The sequence below is a fragment of the Fundulus heteroclitus genome, unplaced genomic scaffold (genome assembly GCF_011125445.2).
Source record: "Fundulus heteroclitus isolate FHET01 unplaced genomic scaffold, MU-UCD_Fhet_4.1 scaffold_111, whole genome shotgun sequence".
In the NCBI taxonomy this organism is placed as follows: Eukaryota; Metazoa; Chordata; class Actinopteri; order Cyprinodontiformes; family Fundulidae; genus Fundulus; species Fundulus heteroclitus.
This window is the reverse complement of record NW_023396524.1, coordinates 412,501-424,976: the sequence shown is the minus strand read 5'-3', so window position 1 is coordinate 424,976 and position 12,476 is coordinate 412,501. Positions and strand designations below refer to the sequence as shown.

General features: G+C 40.9%; 1 long non-coding RNA gene across 2 annotated transcripts in view; it reads left to right on the top strand.

Annotated features, from left to right (window-relative positions):
* LOC118558221 overlaps positions 1-8,724 on the top strand; it is a 30,339-nt gene extending 21,615 nt beyond the window's left edge. For both annotated transcript variants that reach the window (XR_004928235.1, XR_004928234.1), the window contains exons 2-3: positions 1,817-1,990; positions 8,671-8,724. This is a non-coding gene — a long non-coding RNA (uncharacterized LOC118558221). The remainder of the gene's footprint in view (positions 1-1,816; positions 1,991-8,670) is intronic.
* Positions 8,725-12,476: the final 3,752 nt, after the last annotated feature.

The window sequence follows — 12,476 nt, the reverse complement described above, 5'->3', positions numbered from 1 at the left end:
GTCCAAGAGTATTTTATCTAACCACACGATTTTTTTGATGGTCATTAAAAAAATGGATTTAGAGAAAAAAAATATTAAACTTTATAATCTTGTATCATTCATTTTTATAATCTTGTAAATTGGTCAAAATCGCCTGGATTTTTACCAAACTGAAAGACATGGTTATTCTGGCTGTGCTTTACAGATAGAGGCCATTTTTATTGGGATTGACCAATATTTGTGGAAAATACATTGATTTCTCCATTTTACAAACTTTCAAACACTGGAATACATGCAGTGAGAGAATTGTTGCACCTTATTCAAGGAATACATCCTGAAAATCTGAGCTTGTTACACCACACAAGTGATTTTAGGTGAATTTTTGAAGTTTTCAAGTTGTTTTCCACACTTTTGGAAATAGGCCCCGCCCACTTGTTTCAATAAATACCATATTTAATACTTTAGTTAAGGGCAATGTCTGGAAGGGAATGAAGAAGGTTTTGTAAAAATCCGATCAGCCATTCTTGCGTAGTAGATTTCTTGACATCACAGCGCCCCCTAGTGATGGACGATCCTCAAATGTGGGTCACATGTGCAAAATCTTATTTGGACAATGGGTTATGAAGGACATGTCAAAATCTGTTATGGTTTTACAATAATCAGCAATTACATTTAGAGCTAGCTAGCTAACAATCACTTATTTTAGCGTTACTTTTCGAAAAAGTCAAAATTCAAAAATCCGCCGCGATAACTTTTTTTATTTGTCCATGACACGCTTATATATAAAGTTTTGCGCGGATTGCACAAAAAATGTAGGAGGAGGTTAACAAGAAAGGTTTAACCTTTGTAGCCATGTAGCGCGAAAACTAGCTGGAAATTGAAGGGTGTGCCAATTCACTTTATTTTGCAGAATCATCCAATAAACAAAGTTACATCAAGTTTTTGAGTGTAGGACCAGTAGTTTGGTGGTTACAGGCGTAAACGCATTGTCCATTGTTATAGCGCCCCCTAGTTGTTGAGGGGTCTGAATTTCTGGGTTTGAGTAGCGGTGCACATTCTGTACTTGGATACCTGATTCAATAGGTTCGTTACAAATCCGCGTGGGCTCCACAACGCGTTTTAGCGGAGAATAATAATTACCCGTAATAATAAATAATTTAAAAACACTAGAAAAACAATAGGGTTCTCTGCTCACAGAGCAGACGAACGGCATAGCCGTTCGCCTGCGCTGCGGGCTTGGAACCCTAATAATAAATAATTTAAAAACACACGAAAAACAATAGGGTTCTCTGCTCACAGAGCAGATGAACGGCATGCAGTAAGTGGGGAAAATATGGGAAAAAGTTTAATAAAGTTTAGAAGAAAGGGAGTGCACTGAAAGACTGGATCTGACCTCAGATGGGGGATTTCTCAAAGACATTCTGCTTATGCTGCAAGTGTGAAATATGTGCTCACCATACGTTGCTAACGCCACTGATCCAAACCACTGCTTTATTCTTTATCTCAGCTTCAATTCTTGACTCCATCAATGAGATTAAAGCGATTTAAACACCAGAATAAATGGTTCTACTGGGATCACCAGTTTATCTTTTGGTATTTTAGGTCTAGTTTGAAGCCATAACCTTCTGCAGAGTTTGTATCAATTTGCAGAGTTTCCATCTCAGTGGAGCTCTAGTCAGGATTCATCTGTTTAAATGTGTCAGATATTACTTTGTATTATCTACAGAACAAAATACAGCTTGATTTCTAGTTTATATTTATTAAAACCAGCTGAGCAGCAACTTCTTGAGAACTACTTTCTCATGTTAACATCATGTGTTGAATTGTATGTCTGCAGCTTGTCAGGCTGTCTGGTCTCAGAGGAAGGCTGTGCTTCAATGATCTCTGCTCTGAGCTCCAACCCCTCCTATCTGAAAGAGTTGGACCTGAGCTACAATCATCCAGGAGACTCAGGAGTGAAGCTGCTGTCGGCTGGACTGAAGGATCCACGCTGGAGACTGGAAGCTCTCAGGTATGGAGGAATAAATGTATAGAGGTACTTTATGACAATGATTATTCAGACTGATCAACCATTGCAGCCATCTGCAGCCACTGGTACGATCCAGTTCCTATCTAACTCAACTCCTGTCTGCGTGCTTGGATGTGGAAACACAGTAAATCTGTAAGCATGAGAACTTGTTTCACATGGGAAAGTTATGCAGGTGCATCCAGACCAGATATGTCGGAAAGATTTAAAAATACAAAGATCAATAATCATAATCTGAGGATCTGGAAATAACACTAGCTGCTATAGACGAGTGACGCTCAGAAGGCATGACTTTGGTGCGGTTTCCAGGCTCACCACCAGGGGGCGTTTTGAGTCATGTTAGAAGGATGTAAAATGGTGTTTCTGGAAGCAGTGAGGATCTTTACAAGCTGAGTTTTAGAAGCAGTCTATGTGGTTTCCTGACAGTGTGCGTCCTTAAGACTGCTGAGTTTTGTTTATTGTCCCATCAGAATAATTTGTTAAGTAGGTTTATTGTTCTGGATCTTTTCTGTCAGCTCATTTTAGCTGACAGCATAAATGGCTAACAAGGCTAACCTTTTCCCTTCAGTTGGTGATTCTGATCATGTTTAGTTGCCTTGTTTGCTTGATTTCCACATTATAAGTGATTGAAGCACAAGACTGGAAGAAGATAAAACAGTTTTCATTTGTTCTCAGATCTAGTTTGGGCTCCAAATAAAGGCCTGTTAGGTTTACTAGACAGCATGTGGCTGTAATGATTAGTGTGATCTACTAATATGAGAGGTTGTGATAACATCAGATTATAATTTGTGTTTTTATTAGTTTATTATAGTTTGTAGGACCACACACATACAGAGACCTAAATCTGCTTATTAAAGAAAGCAGAAAGCATCACTTGGCCTGGTCATTGGATCTGGGGTCATCCAGGCAATTAACCAGAGCCCACCCTGTGATCACCACCATAGTGAGCCAGACATTAATTTTAGAAATAATCATTACAAATGGAGTAGAGGATCCATATTCTGGCAGTGTAAAAATGAACTAAGAAACTTGATGTTAGAACAGACACTGAGGTGGAAATGATGGAGATGGTAAGAGGACTTCCAGCCTGCAGGAATCTGAGCTCCAAAGACAAATGTCAGAATAACATTAGAAAGATGCAAGAAGCTGCTCAGCACTAATTAAATGGGTTCCAGTGCTTTAAAATCAGTAAAACTTTTAACATTCATTATTAAAAAGTGTACAAATAATTTTCAACATGCCATTTTAATAAAATGTAAATAAAATAGATCCTTAACTCCTTATACATCGTTATATTTTGAAAGCTATTTCCTTCCTACTTCTTGGTTGAATGAAAATCTCTTTAAATCTAGATCAGCTAGAGTTAAGAATCATTTTGGTCGTAACTTTATTCAGTTTTTATTTTATCACATTTGTGGAGCTAAATCTAATTAGTCTTCATTCCCGTCACCTGTCAGGCTCCCTTTATAAACTCACCTCAGTTGTCTCCTCGTCGCTGGCTCGTAGTGTTTTGTTGCTCTCCTTCGTGTCTGTCTGCACCTGTTTCCCCGTCTTGGTTCCCGGTCCGTCAAGTTTTGGTTTTATGTGGCTGCGCTGCTGGCTTCAGTTTCTCCGTCTTCGTCCTGGTCTCGTCCCTGGTCCTGCAGCAGCCCAGCTCCTCTCTGTCTCGTGGACTCTGTACCTGCCAGTCAGCTCCTGCATCATTCACCTCCGTCTGGTAACAACTCTGGTTCCTCATGTCACCACCATCCACCTGCAATAAACTCTCTTAAATCCTACTCTGTGTGTGCGTGCTGTGTCCGGGTTCATCCTCGACAAAATCCTGACACAAAGGAGGTTAGCTCTGAATTCTGAATAACCATGCAACTTTGAATTGGATTGAACACAAAACAATTTCTATTCCGCAGTTGTTGTTTTATTGAACCAAAAGCAATTCCCTGTTACAGTAATTCTCTGATTCAACAACCTTGGAATTCTACTCGCTACTAAACTAAACATGCAAAATATATGTGGAAATAAAAGTCAAAAATTGATTAAAATGAGAGTTAGCAAATTTTGTTCAACTCACAGTTATTTAACCTCACATTCAAGACGTCGGCATTTGACGTCGTAGCATTGAGAGGCAGAAACCCGCTTCGGGAATCCTGACGGACGCCGCAAGGCTCTGACCACGCTAGGTATACTTAGCTAGGCGACATTCTCCCAAGTTGGCGACTATGATGACGCATGATCTACCAATTTGCGTGATACGTGAGGGGAGGTCCTAGTGATGTCACCACGCTTACGCTAATGGGGTGGTAGCTCAGCCAGAGAGGGAGCAGCTGGCTGAGCAGTTTAAACGAGACCGCAAACTGAACTCGAACAAAGAGATTGAACTGATAAGAAAGCAAAGATAGAAAAAAGCATTAATTAAACTAAGTCCCTTACACCAGCCCCGGCAAAGCTTTATCACCATAAAGTGAAGAGAGAAATAAAAAAGGGGAATCTTTCTTTACTCTGACGTTGTTTCAGGAGTGAAGTCCCAGCTTCGGGCCCGCGAGTATCCTGGAGTTCTTGACGAACGCAGGTGCGTGCGGCAGCTGGGCGTGATGAGAAAGTCCCTCCATCTCTCTGTCCGGGCTTCCAGACGCTTTGCTCGGCCCAGCAAAAGCGTAGTCCTCATTCGATCACCTGGAGATGACGGCTCTCAGTTTGATCCGAGGGAATTCAAAAAGGCACCTTTTTAGTCGACCTCCTGTCATTAAATACAGGGATAAGTTTACTTCGACAAATTTCGGTCCAGCGAGAAACCCGAGCACCTGGCATGGGGGGGAAGGGGATCCACGGAGTGGAGCAGCTGCGTGGGTGTCTTCCCTGTCTGGCTGAATGCCAAGAAGAAGAAAGATCTTTGTGTGCGACCGAGTTTTATCCCTTTCCATAGTAATGTTATCTCGTTGCTATGGTGGCTGGCCATTTTGGGCCGCGTTGCATGATGGGAGTTGGTGGCCATTTTGACCACTTTGCATCATGGGAAATGCAGTCCATCATGTCCCGAATTATTGCAAGTCGTCACGTCTGAACTGGCATTACAGATGATCCTAAAAGGCACAGCGACAGGAAAAGCTATTTTTGAAGCTGTGTCAGAGGCAGCTGAAAAGATGGAGCTTAAATGGGACAAGCTCTGTGGAGCAACAATGGATGGAGCTCCGGCCATGACGGGCGAGCCCAAAGGAACGGCATGGTTTGTTGTTCCACAGTTCTACCAGTAAACTGGGCGCCTGTACATCCTCTTGCGATAGTTTAACAGCTGAAAAGTCGGTCATATCGTTGTATCTGTTGCTCTTGTAATGGCTGGTTGCTAAGTGCGCTCTCAACCTGTTTGTCCTACCTTAGCGGCAAGGGGCGTTGCTCATGAGATGGTGACGTCGCGTCCGGAACGGAACGCCATTGGTAGACCATATGTCATCATAGTCGCCATCTTGGGAGAGTGTCGCCTAGCTAAGTATACCTAGCGTTGTCAGAGCCTTGCGGCGTCCGTCAGGATTTCCGAAGCGGGTTCCTGCCTCTCAATGCTGTGACGTCAAATGCTGACGTCTTGAATGTGAGGGTAAACAACTGTGAGTTGAACTAAGATCTGCTAACTCTCATTTTAATCCATTTTTGACTTTTATTTTAAAAGTTTAGTTTAGTAGCGAGTAGAATTACAAGGTTGTTGAATCAGGGAATTACTGTAACAGGGAATTGCTTTTGGTTCAATAAAACAACAACTGCGGAATAGAAATTGTTTTGTGTCATTTCAATTCAGAGTTGTTTGGTTATTCAGAATTCAGAGCTAACCTCCTTTAGAGTCTGATATTAATACAGAGACATTATCATTGGATAGGTGATAAGGAATAAGGATTTAAACTCTAATTGCAGTTATATTGGGGTTCTCATAGTCTGCCGGATAAACCTTTTCGGTTAAAATCCGATCAGATCATCTGTTCAAGCACATCTGAGTTCAGAACAGCTAATTAATAACTTCATTAATAGTACAAATCATTACAAGCGTCCAGCTTTGGTATCACCACCATTTGAACTATATTTTGTTATAGCTAAATTGAGTTGAATTACTTATTTAAATGATAATACCAAATTATAATTAATAATAATAAAAAGCATATTCGAACAGCTTCTGGCATAACACATCATATCAAGCAGCTCCTCCCTACAGCTAAAATTATCATCTACTCCCCTCAAATAAATGAACAGTAGCTCGGTGTCTGTGTCATCTGTGCTCTCATCACTGCTATGGAGTAAAAACCAGAAGCACAAGCCTCGTCTCTTAGCTGAAGTTTGGAGTTAGCGGATAAGTCCTGGATTCTCCACACACCTGTATTTCTGGATACGCTCACATTGTTGAAATCCGCCACTTTTCTGGCCAAATTATTTCTGTGACTTTGATGAGGCTCTACTTTATGAAATCACAGTCTGAAAACGGTTTGCTGTGCTGGGCAATAAGTTAAGTGACTTCATAACTTGCTGTGCTGGGCAATAAGTTTACTGACTTCATAACTTGCTGTTGTGGTGTTTTCCTGTTTTTTGTTAGAATAAAAAAAAACCCTGCTGTTGAGCTTGCAGGCTAGCTGCCATTAGCTTGACTTTCTGTGTTGGTTGGGCACCGGTGTACGATGTGTAGCTCTGATGTTTGGTCTCATAGTGCCGACGGACATTATACTCTTTCATCACAGCAACATCTTCATTACAAATCAAACAGACACACTTTCTGTTGATTTATTTGAAGAAATACTCATTTTCCCACCATCTTTGGAATCTTCTTCACTCACTTGATATTTTGTGTTTCTTCAGTGCTGCCATCTCTGGTGACTCGCAGTAAAAGTTTTTCTTTGCTTAATTTTGTTTCTGTGGCTCTATCTAGTGTTGAAACTGAGAAGTGCAGCAGAGTTCAGCTACAGCTTCTTGTGCGGCCATATTCAGTTATATTTTCAGAATTTCCTGCGGGCCAATAAGAAGTGGACCAAGGACCACAGTTGGCCCGCGGGCTGTAGGTTGGACAGCCCTGCTTTCTACCTTGTGTCAAGTGGTGATTTAGTCTGTGCCTCATTATTCCAGTGTTTAGTGTTTAGAGCTAAAACCTGATACTGTGCAGAGATCCCAGATAATACTTTGAAGGAAACATTGAAGAGATTGATAGAATCATCATCAATCAGATAGAACCAGAGCCCACTCACTTCATTTGTGAGGATTAAAGGGCTACAACCAGAACACATCCAGCTTGGTCAGAACCAGAACTCATGGCTGTGATCTGCTATGTGGGTTCTGCAGGTTCTCCAGCATAAACTGGGTTATTTGGGTCCATCTTTGCTGTAATTCCTGAACTTCTGAAGAACCTCATCATTATTCTCCACTTAAACTCCCTCCATGTGTCTGAATTTGTAGTCAGATGAGCTTTAGTGCAGATTGTCTCCCAGTCCTCCTCAGAACAACCTGGGCCCGGTTCTTCCTCCCATCTCTGCTGAATTGCTCCAGAGTTCTGCTGCTTCATGGACCCAAAAATCCTGTAGAAGATCTAAGATATTTCTTTGCTGCTCTTCCTACATGGACATCAATCAGAGCTTCTCAATGGGAGCTGGAGCTCTGATTTTACTCCTGATGTGACATCAGGGAGGATCTGAGCTGAGAGCATCTAAAATGATCAGTGTTGGCAGTTTATCTTCACTTTTAAGTCCTTTAAATGTTTTAAACTGGCTGTTACCGAATAGTTGATGATTGTAATGAAGTTTATATTCTGCCCATTTTAAACTAATATCAAGGTTATTTGGAGCAAAGGACTTCATGTATTCAGTAGATAACAGGGAGAGATGGAGGTTGATGTTTCAACGTTTTCTGGATCTTGGTCCATAGTTGAAGTGTTCTGCTTGTCCCTTCTGTTGTCTCCTTAAACTGATAGTCTAGAACCGGCAGGATGTGCAGGGGTACGGTACCTGAGCTCTGCTCAATATGAAGCCAGAGCGTATCTCCATCATTCATGATCCAAGTCATGATGGATTTCATTCATGCAGCAACAATTCAACTCTTTCTGAAAACTAATGAGACACAAAACAATGGAGGTTTTTACCATCCAGACCTTCAGAACCAGTTCAGCTCAATAATTCAGTTGTTTCTATGGAACAGATTGGATCTGAAATGATGAAATTATTCACTTCTAACTGATGTTCCAGCAGATCTCTAGAAAATGGAGCTGCAGCTCTCAGATATTTTAGTTATCATGTCTTCTATCAATGAATCCACTGATTAAAGCAGTAATCTCAGAGACATGTGCTACTCCAAAGGTTCCCAAGGTTTGTTCCTGGAAGCTCCTACTTGGACCTCCAATCCAGGCTCCGCCCCCTTTAGAGAAGACCTTTCCATAGATGAAGCTAAGAGTCACCTTGATGCTGAAGACCTTTGTTCAGGGAGGAGATGTCCGGATGTTTGTGACAGTCTGTTCCGGGCTTTAGTTGTTCTTCTCATGAGGAGCTGAAGTCTCTGACAGGAACGTGTAGAGCTGAACAGGAGAAGAACTTAAAGCTTTCTTCTTGGCCTGTCTGCTTTCTTAGTGGAGGACAATATGTGTCTGAGAGACATGTAATGTCCATGTTTGCTGCTGAAAGAGACTGATGGTCTGACCCCCCTCCTCCTTTCAGGGTGGAGCCTGCTGGAGTCCGATGGTTGACACCAGGTCCATGGAGGTGTAAGTGTGTTTTTCATTTGATTCATGACAACAAAGCAGCTCACATTCAACCATCTTCAAACTGTCCATCACTCATTCAAGAGTCATCATCAAAGTGTCAATAAATGATCAATAACTGCAGCTGGATTGTCTTTGTTCTCTCCATCAGATTCCTGTCAACTCACAATCGACACAAACACAGTGAACAGAAACCTCAAACTGTCTGAAGACAACAGGAAGGTGACACTAGTGGAGGAGCTTCAGTCATATCCTGATCATCCAGACAGATTTGATCTTCCTCAGCTGCTGTGTAGAACTGGTCTGACTGGTCGCTGTTACTGGGAGGTCGAGTGGAGAGGAAAAGTTGATATATCAGTGAGTTACAGAAGAATAAGGAGGAGAGGAGACTGGAGAGACTGTTGGTTTGGATGTAATAACAAGTCCTGGAGTCTGAAATGCTCTGATCGTCTTGGTTACTATGTCCGTCACAATGACAAAGAAATATCTATCTCCTCCTCCTCCGTCTCCAACAGAGTAGCAGTGTATGTGGACTGTCCTGCTGGTATTCTGTCCTTCTACAGAGTCTCCTCTGACTCACTGATCCACCTCCACACCTTCAACACCACATTCACTGAACCTCTTCTTCCTGGCTTTGGGGTCTTATGGTCCATTTCTGGATCCTCATTGTTTTTGTACTGATTGAGTCTAAAGCAGGGGTGCCAAAACTTTTTGCAGAGGGCCAGATTTGTTCAGATGAAAATGTATGAGGGCCGACCATTTGGCCGGACATTCCTCGAATCATTACCATTGTAAATTAACGTGTAAATATGTAATTATATCACTTTGCTGTCTGCAGACAGGACAATATTGCAAATAAGAATCTGTTGTCAATTGCATTACCAGGATAGTTAAAGGTTAAAATAAAAATAAATTAAACTACAAATGAACAATTTTATGAAAGTTGACTGAACTTTTTATTACATGTATTTATTTTGTTTTAAAGAATCACATCTCCGTACATTTTGAAAAATACTACACAGTCAAATCAGATGGCAGAAATGTGACAAAACTCTGGCCTGATCATCACGAAAAAAGGAACTCAAAGATTCCAAACAAGCTCAGCATTTATTTCTCAAATGTTCGAATCTCTTGGAACCTGTCTTTGTCCAGCTGGCGGTAAAAGTTGCTGAGAGGGAGTTGTTGGTAGTGACTGACACTCCGCGTCACATTGCAATTCAAAGAGCTCCAGTTGCAGCTGGTCTGGAGCGTCATCAGGATCCACGGAAAAAGGGGAGGAGAAAAGTGTGATCTCTTTTTCAATAAACGCCGCTGAAACTCCTCATTCAGAGATGAAATGTTTTCTGCATACCTCCTCATTTGCCACAAAAATTGTTCTCTGGAAAACTGGTCCTAATTTCCTGCAGTGATGGGAAATGTGTGGCATTTGTGTCAGGTGCCTTTGGAAAAGCAGCAGCTTTGTCCGAAACGTTTTAATGAAGGTGTAGTTGGCTTATCATTGCATTTTGCCCCTGAAGGCTTGTGTTCAGTGCGTTCAGATGTCGTGTTATGTCAACCAGAAATCCAAAATCAGCCAGCCAAGCAGGATTAGAGATTTCTGGGATCGGTTGTCCCTTTTGGGCCAGGAACTGTCCAATCTCCTTTCTGAGGGAGTAGAATCGCTGCAGTGCAGACCCCCGACTGAGCCATCTTATGTCATTGTGATACACAACATCTCCATATTCAGCGTGGATGTTGAGGAGAAGCTGCTGAAACTGGCGGTGGTACAGGGCTCTGGAGCGAATAAAATTAATTGCCTTTATCACGGGTTTCATAACGTGATCATATTTCAGATGTTTGGCACACAGGACTTGTTGGTGAATAATACAGTGGAGTTTTATAGCGTTGCCTCCCTCTTCGCTGACTTTTTGCAGGCTAGTGTTGATAGCCCACTTTGCTCACCAACCATGGCAGGTGCGCCGTCCGTAATAATCCCAGTGATTTTATTCCACTGTAGTACAGCTGTCTCTATTACTGAAATATAATTAGTTTACTTTGTATTCCAACCGTTCTTACTTGTTTGCTTTTAGTTTTTATTTTCCCATGTTTTTGTTTCTGCATTTTATTTCTGCTTGCTTTTATTCTGTTTTATTTTCCTATATTTTAATCATGTAAAGCACTTTACATCGTTACTATACTGAAATGTGCTATATAAATTTACCTTGCCTTACCTTATACTGTATATTATGTAAAAGAAATTACACCTGCTATTTATGCCTGAACTGCCTCAAAGGGTTGACAAAAAATTAAAGCAACAATTACAACAAAATATTGGTAAAAGGGAAACCCTCACCTGTTCTTTTTTCAGACGGCTGTGGATAAGAATCTCAATTTTTAACAGCCTACAGTCTTTGCTTTTCTATCTCTCCAGCAGTCTTCAGAACTCCTGCCTGGCACAGAATATTTAGTTTTATAAAACAGATTAGGTTTTTGTTGATAAAATGTGTTATACTTCAGAATTAAATGTTATTTTGAGATGCTAACGCATGGCTGCAGCACCCCCTAGTGGCTAGAGGGCGATTTTAAAAAAAATTATTAAAGATACTTTGCAAAATTTCCAAATTTCTGAAGAAAATTTTGGGAAATTATTTTGAGATTTTTTTATTTTACTTTACTATTACATGTATTTTAATTTAATTATTTTGAGGCCTAATCAACACAAGTTCATGGCAAGTTGTCATGGCAACGTCAAGCAAGCTAGTGGTTGCCGAGTAAAGAGGTATCCCCACAGACATATATACGTAGACGCGTCATAGGGCGCAGGTTCGCACGTCAACGTCACCGCCATATTGTATGTGGCAGAAAAAAGTTGAGTTCTGTTATTGTGAACGTGGATCAGAGAAGATGCCTCATTCCTGTGCTGCAATAAATATACACACACGCACGCACACACACACACACACACACACACACACACACACACACACACACATATATATATATATATATATATATATATATGTATATATGTGTGTGTGTGTGTGTGTGCGTGTGTGTGAATGTGTATGAATATGATCAATTTGTTAAATCTAAACATTGTGGTCTTCATTATTTCATAAAACTGTGTCACATGTGAACCTTTAGGAACAGACTTTTTGGGTAAGTATTAAAGAGGTAAAAATAATAATATGAGGAAAAAAAAGTCCTAGGTCAATAAAGTAAAAATAAACAAACAAACACAAAAGTGATAATGTTATGATAAAAACATCATATTATGAGAATTAAGGGGGAACATTTCCAGAATAATCACAGTTTGCAGAATTATTTCACTCCTGGAGTAATAGGGCCAGGTTAGATTATTTTAAATATTTTTATTCTTTAGGAGAATAAATTCAGGAGAATGAAGCTAAAGGGATACGAAAATAAACTTGTAATATTACAAAAAAAATACTACGAATACAAAGTATATTCAGAGATTAAAGTCCCTCTGATACTGTTTAAGTGACTGAGTAACTGCAGATTTGCCACATTTAAGATGGCGGACGCTCTGACGCATCGCAGCATAGGCAGAACCCGCCCAATGACGCGTCTACTCTTATATTATGTCTATGGGTATCCCCATAGACATAATATAAGAGTAGACCCCGCATTGACTGTCGCGGCACAGGAATTACGGCCGCCATCTTGGGGCGGTCGACCTGCTACCCTAACCTGCTGATTCAAGCTGAACACACTAATGATACCTCAGCACTGTGCGGCTTATTTTTGTTTAAATCGACGGAC